Source organism: Oryctolagus cuniculus, chromosome 1 (genome assembly GCF_051225735.1).
Source record: "Oryctolagus cuniculus isolate XC-2025 breed Fujian yellow rabbit chromosome 1, ASM5122573v1, whole genome shotgun sequence".
NCBI lineage: Eukaryota > Metazoa > Chordata > Mammalia > Lagomorpha > Leporidae > Oryctolagus > Oryctolagus cuniculus.
In genome coordinates, this window is record NC_142867.1 from 43,647,793 (window position 1) to 43,659,210 (window position 11,418).

Consider the following 11,418-nt stretch of genomic DNA (forward strand, 5'->3'; position numbering starts at 1 on the left):
ATTGTAAGCTATATACCAGATATTCACTTAAGTATTTTCATATATTATTTCATTGCCACATTATGTTATTCATATGAAATGTTATTATCACCATATAATATTTAATTAATTAAGGCACAGAGAGATTAAATTATTTTCCTGTTTATTCAACTAGTAACTACAGGAGTTAGAATGTGCATTCATGTCCAACTCTAATTCATGGTCTTAACCACTTTGTGGCATTGCCAGACAGAGATAAGACTGTTTCAGAATACAGGATAGTCTGAGGGACTATAGCATCTAAATCACCTGGGAATTTACTAGAAATGGAGAATCTTAGGCCCCACTCTATAACTCTTGAATCAGAATCTGAATTGTAATAAAATTCTTAGCCTACCATATTTACATTAGTTTGAAAACCACTTGGCTAAAGCTCTTGCTGTCACCAATATAAATGGAAATCAAATTCACAGATAGTTTATTCATTCTGGGAACTTTCATTGAAATTCTACTCTATGCAAGCTACATATTATTTACAAGGACTAAAATAGATACCTGCCTTAATGTGTTTATAGCCAAGTTAAGGATCCAAGTGAGTCACCCAATGAAACAGGTCAAAATTCTCAGTCAGATTGTCAGTGTGTAAGCAGCTGTAAACCACAGATTCAGTCCTATGATAAATGAAGTTCCTGCCTGGAACTTGCCTGTACATGAGTGTATGTGTGTAACAGGTAGTGAATATGTATCTGACCTTGAGTTTTAGACTAAAGTTACTCATGACTTAAAGGATTTTGGCATTTGAGTATTTCTTTATAATTGATAACATGTTCATGGCTGAACAGGCAAACACCAGAGCTCATTAAGCACTGGAAATGTTTATTTTCACCTTGACATATCAGCTTAAAATACAAATTCATTATCTATTTTAAGAGAGGAAATTCATGAAAAGTAATGACAATTCACTAGAACATTACGTTTTTAAAGAAGTGACAATCTTAGTTATTTCTGCACTTGATTTTGCTAACTCCTTGCGGTTCAAGAAGAGCATCTGACAGTTCTAAAATTATCTGTACTCAAGTAGGTCAAGGATTCACGCACATATTATCATTTTAAGGATGATTATTTATCTTAGACACAGTAAGACTTTTTTTTTTTTTTTTTTTTTTTTTTTTTTTTTTTTTTTTTGCAGCTCAGATGCCCTTATTCATGCCACAGGGCAGCCGGTGCTCGGTGAGCGTATAGCGACCTCCACATCGCCACCTCACACAGTGACTGCAGAGGGCGGACGCGTCATCTCACACTCCCAGCACAGCTGGCTAGCGACGGCCGTGGGCAGTGCTGGAACCTTTCAATGCTTTACTTCTTTTATCGGCGCTCCTGAGCTTGTACACGATGAAGCACAGGAGCCCCATGCCCCATCCAGATCTCCTGGTAGACCTGCGTGTAGCAGGGCCTCATGGGCATCCCGAGGTTCTTGACAATACTCTGAAGCATCTCTGCCCACGTGACCGCCCGGGCTGCACCAGTGCCCACGGAGCCGAAAACTCGGGAAGGTCATGGAGCACGCACCAGTAAGACTATTTCATTCCACTCGTACTGAACGTCTTAGGCCACCAACTGTCAATAAATTTCCAGAATCCTAGCACTACAATTAAAAAGCCCTCTACTTCCCGCTCCTTAGTCTAGGACTCACGGTCACATGCCTGGTGATATGATCACTAAGAACTGAAGTAAATCAGCTATTGCCTTATCCATGTCCCAAGAAGTCCCACAGAAGGCTCCACATTTGGCACAATAGCAGAATTAGTTATTATTTTATTAACTTGCTGTGTTCCTGGTATCATTTAATGTGGCATTCTCATAAAGCTCTGTTGGGAAGTCAGTTTGTATTTGTAATCCAAGCAGAGCTTCTGCCTTTCATCTTAGCCCAGAATCAAAACTTAACCCTCCCTGCTTTCTGATTAGATAGATATTTGGGTGCTGAACATCTGTAGACCTGGAGGAGTAAGATCTAGCCTTGATCTCTAGAGAAGAATCCCAGAATAAGCTGGCCACTTATCTTTATTTTGGTACTGTTATCTCTTCTACAGTCAGGAGGCTGGAATCAGCACATCATTATACCAACTCTTGCCTCTAGCACAGTATTACTTTATTCAAGATTGAAACAGAAAACTGTTACTGCTATTACATCATTGGCTCCAGGAAATCATTACTTTTCAGCCAAACAGTGGTCTGGAAGAACTCACAAGAATGATTGGGGAGGGGAGGATGGGAAGAATCACTATGTTGCTAAATTTGTATACATGAAATGCATAGAGTTTGTATTCCTTAAATAATTAAAAAAAAAAAAAAAAGAATGATGAGATCAAATTTGTGCTCCACCTGCTGGATCTGCAATGGTAGAGATGGATGTTTACAACTCTTGACTTCTCAGAGTTCTCAGGACTGGCAGAACCAATATTACATCTGGAACTCCAGCTGCAAGTGAGTTTAGGATGTTCCATTTTGTCATTCCTGACTGTTCACGTAAAAGAAGTGTGGAAAAATTGTTGAATGAGTCAATGTAGAAGTGTATAGGAAATGGTCTAATATACTCTCAGAGAACCTTGCTACAAAACTAAGAAGAGTTTAGAGATAAAATTTTTTCACATGTATTATTTCATTTACTATAAAGGGAATTCAAATGTTAAGTATTTAGTTAAGTTTCAAATATCAGGCAAACATAAACAGACTAGTAACTTGAAATGCAAAAATAAATGCGTATTCTAAGAAAATGTGAATGGGGACCAGCGCGGTGGCGCACTAGGTTGATCCTCTGTCTTTGGCGCCGGCATCCCGTATGGGCGCCGTTCTAGTCCTGGTTGCTCCTCTTCCAGTCCAGCTCTCCGCTGTGGCCTGGGAAAGCAGTGGAGGATGGTCCAAGTGTTTGGGCCCCTCACCAGTGCAGGAGACCCAGAAGAAGCTCCTGGCTCCTGGCTTTGGACTGGCTTAGCTTCAGCTGTTGTTGCCATCTGGGGAGTGAACCAAGGGAAGAAGATCTTTCTCTCTGTCTCTCTCTCACACTGTCTGTAACTCTGCCTGTCAAATAAATAAATAAAATCTTTAAAAAAAGAAAATGTGAGTGACTATAAAAAACAGGAATAGGGTTTCATATTCTAAGTATAGTACTATATTAGTAATTATATAATGCACAACTATAATTAGTTAAATTGTCTTCTATTCATTATGCTTTCCAAGATGAGTTCTGGAAATTTTAGAACAATTAATTTTTCATGATTTAATGCTTTCTTTAAAAAGTGAACAGGAATTTCAAATTTCTTAATGACTGTCAGGGCTTGCTAATCCGAGATAATATTTTAATATGTAAATATAAATCATTAATTTTTTTTTCTCAGCCAAGATGACAAATATGACTCTTGGGCTAATATCCCTACTCCACAATTTGGAAATATCTAGTGTAACTTTGAAAACCTAAACCAAATCCATTAATAAATGTATTCAAACATTCATTTTTTCCATATTAATTTTTGATTTTAAAAAACATGCAGATTATTTAAGGAGGTATAACAATGAATTTACAGCTCATTTTGTTCCCCTTAGATTAAATGGTATTAATGTTCCATTATTTGAAAATTTGAAGTACTTTGCAGCTCTACAAGTTAATCTGTCATTCCCTACTCTCTTATGGAATCTGTTTCACATTTCTTATAACTTTATATACACCATTAGTGTACCATTAGTGTACTACAGTGCTAAAGCAAAAGTATCTTACTCTCAAAAGGAGGCAATTTAAGTACTATCAATTCACATTTCATGCAGCCACATATTTCAATTCTGGGAGTCCTTGATTCTTTGAGGATGCTCTTTAGATATAGGACTTTGCTTTGGATATTCATGTAACTATTAAGAAGGGGAACTAAAAAGGAAGACAAGATGCTCACATTGTGAGCTTTCAAGATTCAGACATAGAAAGTCAGGCTTTGTTACATACTGGGAAAAAGAATAAGAAATAAAAATATGAAAGGTGAACACAAAACCGGAATTGGGCATTTTTCAAAGGATGAAATTAAAATGGCCAAAGACACAATAAAATATGTTCAGGAACACTAGCCATCACGGAAATGCAAACAGAAACCACAATGGGTTTCACCTCACCCAAGTTAGAATGGCTATCATTGAAGAATCAAAAAAATTACAACTGCTGGTGAGGACGTATATAAAATATACCCTAAATCACTCTTTGTGGGAATGTAAACCAGTAAAACTATTGTGGAAGACAGTATGGAGATTTCTCAGAAATCTGAAAATAGGTCTGCCATATGATCTAACCATTTCACTTCTGGGAATTTACTCATAGGAAATGAAATCAACTTATGAAAGAGTCATCTGTACCCCCATATTTATATCAGCTCAACTCACAATAGCTACAATATGGAATAAACCCAGACATTCATCAACTAACGATTGCATGAAGAAATTGTGATATATATGTATATATAAATATATATACACACTATGGAATATTACTCGTCCATAAAAATAATGAAATCTTTTCTATTACATCATTCTGTTTATTTTTCACGCCTCTTATCACTGTCACAAATTACCTAATTCATTTATTATTTTAGTTGTCACTTTGCTCTTATGCTAGCCCATTATCTCCACAAGGACAAATGTCTCATCTCCTTTGTTTCCCAGTCGTCTCCCCAGGAACTAGAACAAGAAAGTTCTAGTGTAGAAGTTTTTTTTTTTTTAAAGCTTTATTTATTTATTATTTGTTTGAAAGGCACAGTGGGGTGGGGAGAGACAGAAAGAGAGAAAAAAAGAATGGGGGGAGAGAGAGAGAGATAGAGTGAGCTTCCATCTGCTGGTTCACTCTCCAAATGGCTGCAACAGCCAAAGCTGAGCGAGGTTGAGGCCTAGAGCTAGGAACTCCATCTGGGTCTCATACGTGGGTGGCAGGGGCCTAAGCACTTGAGTCATCCTCTGCTGCCTTCTCAGACACATTAGCAAGAAGCTGGATTGGAAGCAGAGCAGCCAGGACTCCAATCAGCACTCTCCTATAGAGTGCCAGTGTTATAAATTGTGGCTTAACATGCTGTGCCACAAAACGAGCCTCATGATATATAATAGTTACTCAATAAATATCCCTTGAGAGAATGAATAAATGAACCCTTAATGAGGTATTCTCTCTCTTTCTCAAAGCTTATATGTATTTACACACTTTCACATATCCTCAGTTAGTCTTCAATGGAAAATTCTGTGAGATTGTCCCAATATCAATGTATATCTCTTAGCTATACTAAAATCAGTCTATAAAGTCTCAAAACTAATAACTTGACACTTCTATTTAGAGCTAATGTTTCAAGGAAAATGTAACTTATGATTAGATGCTTGTGAGGGTTTATGTCACAGCTGTTATTTATTGGATATTGCTGATGAATTGAGTCTTCATATCAAATCACCCTATATCCAATTTACTGAACATGTATTTATATAGAAAATGATAGTAACATTATAGACCTTGGCATAAGTCCTTGGAAATTCTTTCTCAGTGTTATACTTTTCTCATAACAGTGATTATTTTTCCTGCCAAAGTTTCTGGCCAAGGCAATGAACATTCCACTTTACCCAGTATTGATTTTCCATTACTGAGTTAGGGTTCCGTGTCCATAGCTTTGCTGTCTGTCCATCTCCAGGATTTGCCCTGATTCATTATTACTTGTCCTATTATTAAATGTCCAAAAATATTTGCACTTTCAAGTTATGCGGTGTTTCTATTGGATGGTTTTTCTTTGAGAGAGTTGCCTTATTAAGTGTAATGGTGTCATTGTATCTTCAGTGAAGGTGGATTTATAGTGCTAAAGGTCATCAATTTGAACATTGATACAATTTTATTGTATTTCATAGAAAGAACAACTGAATATTTGAATTGCTAACATGTTAGGAAAACAAGGACATGAGAAATATCTAATCAATGAACTTATGGATTTTCAAAAATGTTCTTGGATGGACACATAATACTGCTACATATTTATATGGTACCATGTAATGTTTTGATTCATATATGTATATTGTGTAAAATCAAATAAGAGTAATTGCTATATAATATTATTTTAGCTTTATCTTTTTTTATGGTGAGTACATTCAAAGTCCTTTTTCCTCAGCTATTTTAAAATATACAATGTGTTACTGTCAACTGTATTCTACTGTGCCATAGGATACCAGAACTTATCCTTATATAATACCAAGAACTTTTTGTTCCTAACTAACTGTAACATTTTACAAATTTGCCAAGTTCTCTTTACCTCCCTTCCTCCTCTACCCAACATCTGGTAAACACTATTCTGCTCTCAATGTCCATGAGATCAAGTTTTTAGGTTGCATGTGTGAGTGAGATCATGTAGTACTTGTTTTTCTGTGCCTGGAATTCAATATAATACCCTTAAGGTCCATTCATGTTGTTGCAAATAATAGGATTTTATTCTTTATTGCTGCTAAATAGTGTTCCATAGTGTATACATACCATGTTTTCTTTATCCACTTGTCTGCTGATAGACATTTAGGTTTACCCCATATCCTAATTACTGTGAATAATGATGCAATAAACATGGCAATATAGTTTTCTTTTTGACATAGTGATTTTATTTTTCTTGGATATTTAGTGGGATTTGGGGGACCATAGATAGTTTTATCTTTAGTTTTTGGAGAGCGTCTATATTGTTTACCGTAATGGCTGTACAAATTTACACTCCCATTCACAGTATATAAGAGCTCCCATTCCTTGGCATACTCACCAGTGTTTATTATTTGTTTTTTTTTTTTTTTTCATAATAGCCATTCTTACTGGACTGAGGTGATACCTCATTGTAATTTTGATTTTTTTGATATCTATTTATTTCAAAAATTTCTATTCAACTATGAAAAGAAAATTCCTTCTTAACTATTATTCATTTAAAAACTGTCATATTATTGAAACATTTAAAATAACCCATAGCCATATTTAAAATATATTTAAATAGACTAGTACACTGTGAATCTATGAGAATTATAAAGTGTAAATCTGAGTACTCTATTTAAAAATTATATATTGTCTGCACAGTTTCAGAGTGGAATATGAAAGGATTTTCTATTAGGTCTTGGGAGTTAGAATCAGTTTTTCTTTAAATCTAGATTTTGTGGTTGGATCAATCTGGTTTTAAATGCCAGTACTGATAACCATATTTTGGCCTAGTTGTTTAACCTTGAGTTCATTCATTTGTTAAATGCAAAAAAAAAAAAAAAAAAAAAAAAAGACAGTACCTTCACAAATTACCTGTGAAGATTAAATGAGAGAAAATTCACACTAGAGCTGAAATAAAGCCACTTCTAGTAGTAAATATAATTGTTGATGATTTTATGATTTCTTGTATCCAGAGAAAGTTCCTCCTAAATTATTTCTCTTGTAAAACTGGCAATAATAAAAACATAATATATGATCCTTATGTGAAGGACTAAATATCTGAAGAATGGACTAATCTTAGCATTTTAAGTTTTATCTATTGGTACAAACTAGTGATTTGTAAACCACGTCTCCCTAAAGATTTGTTTTGTCTTACGCCTATTGTGATTCATTCATTTGTATTGCCTTATATATGTGTATTTGTATTATATGTTTGTATTGTATTGAAGGCATTTGCCTTTTTTTAAAGATTTACTTTATTTATTTGAAAGAGTTACAGAGAAAGAGTGAGGAAAGAGACAAAGAGGCAAGTCTTCCATCTACTGGTTTCACTCCCTAAATGGCCAGGGCTGAGCTAGACTAAAGCCAGGATCTAGGAGCTTCCTCCAGGTCTCCCGTAAGGGTGCTGGGGCCCAAGCACTTGGCCATCTTCTGCTGCTTTCCTAGTTGCATTAGCAGGAAGCTGATTGGAAGTGGAGAAGCTAGATCTGGAACTGACACAGGTATAAGATGCTGGTCTGCAGGTGGTGGTTTAATCTGCTATGCCACAACACAGGCCCCAGACATTTAATGTTTGACCCCTGGTATATGATGTTATCTAGGAGAAAGACAAACATCCCTGTAATCAAATTTTCTTTCTTAACTATTTACTGTGGAGTATAAAATTTCTTTTGTTTCTTCATTCATGAAAAATTCAATGAACATGTGATATGTTCAATACAGCAGACTGGAAATTAAATGGTGTAAATCATTCTTCTTAGCATCAAGAACTTCACAATTTGCAATTGATGTGAAAACCCAGGGGAGATCCATTAAGCTGTCCTAGATCAGAATTCCCCAGAAGATCTTGAAGTTTGCAGTTTTGAGGTAAATAATTGTTGTTCAATGCCACTGTTGTTTTCTGGAAGTTTATTGCACAATAGAGCTAAATCATATAGAAATAAGTACTGGATACTTAAAATATGGCATTCACTTTTTGATTAGGTGGGTGTGTGAAACCAAAAGTGCAGTCACATAGCAAAATTTGGAAAGATAGTGATTAAACTGGTGCAGGGTCTGTACATGTGTGAGGAAATAGTTTAGGCTTTTATTTTTATTTTTTTTTTATTTTGACAAGCAGATTTAAATAGTGTGTGTGTGTGTGTGAGAGAGAGAGAGAGAGAGAGAGAGAGAGAAAGGTCTTCCTTTCCTGTTGGTTTGTCCCCGAAATGGCTGCCATGGCTGGTGCTCTATGCTGATCCGAAGCCAGGAGCCAGGTGTTTCCTCCTGGTCTCCCATATGGATGCAGGGCCCAAGCACTTGGGCCATCCTCCACTGCCTTCCTGAGCCACAGCAGAGAGCTGGACTGGAAGAGGAGCAACCAGGATAGAATCTGGCGCCCCAACTGGGACTAGAACACGGGGTGCCGGTGCCACAGGTGAAGGATTAGCCAAGTGAGCCACTGCGCTGGCCAGTTTGGGCTTTTATAACAACCTGAAAAAATGTCAATATGGAAGGTAGATTTTTAAAGTACTTCTTTTTTTTAGCATATAATCAGGTACCAGAAGGAGCTAAATCTCTAAAGAGACTGTTTATCATCAGAATTTAGAAGGAATTTAAGAAGCCAGGACTTCCTGAGTATGGAATATAGTTTCTCATTTCCAATATTTTTTGCTGGAAAAAGATGATCAAAATTATCCAAGTGAAATTATCTGGCATCAAAGATCAAATCAATTTTTGGTTATAAATTTAATTGTTAATACCTATGATATAGTAAGGTGATACTCTGTAGATATTCTTCACTAACTGGAAGGACTTTTAAGAACCTGAAGGATAATTTTAGCCTCTTGACATGACAAAAGTATAGAGAACATGTCACAAAACGTAGAGTTGTTGCTTTGAAAGCATAGAATGACTGTAGAACAACACCCAGAAAACCTACAGAGTCTTAAAGAGAAATATCAAAATATCAACACTATCTTGAATTAAAAGTGGTTGTAATTGAACAAAATGCACAAAGGCTTTCAGATCCCCAGATTTCTTGTGTCAGGAAGCAGGATGAGAAGGTAACATGGACTTAAACTGGATGTATTACTTAGAAAAAAGGAGGGATTTGTTAGAAGGTCAAGTGAAGAATAAAAAGTGCAGAGCCAAGAGATGTGGAGAAGTGGATTAGAGAACCATTGTGAAGAAGCACTAGGGACAATCACCTGGGGAATCATTCACTGGGGACCAAGGAGTACCATTTAGTAGATACCTCCACATCTGAGGATATGACAGCCTTATATGTTATGCTGTACAAAATTTCAGGATGGTAATGGAGCAATGATACTGCATGCCTCCCATTGGAATGGAGATACTTCTATGCCCTTTTGTCATTCTATCTTAGGCTTGTAGGGATCAGATAAATTACCGTTTCTTTAGTTCATAGATATCTGCATCAAGAGGAGCCAGTTCAGGGCTGGCATTGCGGCATAGTGGATAAAGTTGCTGCCTGCAATACTGACATCCCATATTGGCACCAGTTACTGTTCTGACTGCTCAACTTCCAATTCAGCTCCCTGCTAATGGCATGGGAAAAGCAGCAGAGGATGCCCCAAGTACTTGGGTCACTGCCACCCACATGGGAGACCTGGATAAAGCTCCTGGTCCCTGGTTTTGGCCTGGCCCATTGCTGGCCATTGCAACCACTCGGAGAGTGAATCAGCAGTTGGAGGACTTGTCTCTGTCTCTCCCTCTCTGTAACTGTGACTTTGAAATAAATAAATAAATATTACAAAAAAAGGAAAAAAGGAGCCAGATATGAGGAGTCATGGTGGGCATTATACAGACCATGAGATCCTGAACTTAGAGCTGGATGCTGGGGTGAGATGAGATCCGAGGGATTCAGAGATGGGATGGCATATTTTATATACTGAATACGGTTTGTGAACAAACTAAGCAATGGAATACCACAAATTCTTTCTTTCTTTCAATTCAAGCCCCTGACTTATAACATTGAGTGCCTTCCCTCTCTGATTCTGGGTTCAGCTATGTGAGTTGCTTCAGGTAAGTTAGCCATTGTAATCAAAGGAGACTGGAATTTGGGATCCCTGTAATCAGCAACACATCAAAGTCCACTGTCCAAGGATGAAAGTCTACACAGAAGGAAGCCCCACTTGTTCCAACTGTCCCTGACAAGGAATGGATAACATATCAACCTGTTAGCCACCACTGATCTCCAGATGATGATAGGCACATGCATGAGCACAGCTGTCTAGACCAAAAGGACCACTCAACCACTCAACTGATTCCAGTCTGAACTGCTGAATACAGAATTGTGTGATAATGAAATTATTTGTTTTAAGTCATTAAATTTTAGATAGTTTGCTTAGTATTACCAACATATTCAGCCACACTATTAGCCATATTTTATGGCAGAATAAAGTGTTTCAACAAGTGAGTACACAAGACATTTCTTTTTCTCCTGCATCCATCCTCTCTTGGAATGCTACTGGAATATATCCTTCATAAGAACAATGAAATCAACCAAGTGCTAGAAAATGATAGCAACCAAGGAGCAGAAATAACACCATCATAGAATAGTCAAGAAAATTCTGAGTTTTATCAGACCACTGATTGTCCAGTCTATTAAAGTATCTTAAACTGAGTAAGACTGATGGATTGAGTACGATGCTTGAGCTATGGGAAAAGTCATTACTACAAATTTGACAAAGTAATTCATACATTAAGAAAAAATAATAATAGTTAAAATTGAACAATAAAAACTGATAGTTGTGTTTTGTGTAGTTAAGTCACCACTTAGGAAGTCTGAATCTCATATTGGAATGTGTGGTATGTATTCTTTCTGCTCCCTTCTGATACAGCTTCTTGCTAATGCACACTCTGGGAAGCAGTGGATAATAGTTACAGTAGTGGTGTCCCTGCCAATCATGTGGGAAATTTTGATTGAGCCCATCCTTGGCTGTTGCAAGCTTTTGGAGAGTGAATCAGTAGAGGAAGAGGTCTCTGTCTCTTTT

The 11,418-nt window shown here is 36.8% G+C and overlaps 1 pseudogene; it reads right to left on the minus strand.

Annotated features, from left to right (window-relative positions):
- Positions 1–1,295: 1,295 nt before the first annotated feature.
- On the minus strand, positions 1,296–1,473 carry LOC149128369 (ATP synthase F(0) complex subunit j, mitochondrial pseudogene; annotated as a pseudogene).
- Between the last annotated feature and the right edge of the window lie 9,945 nt (positions 1,474–11,418).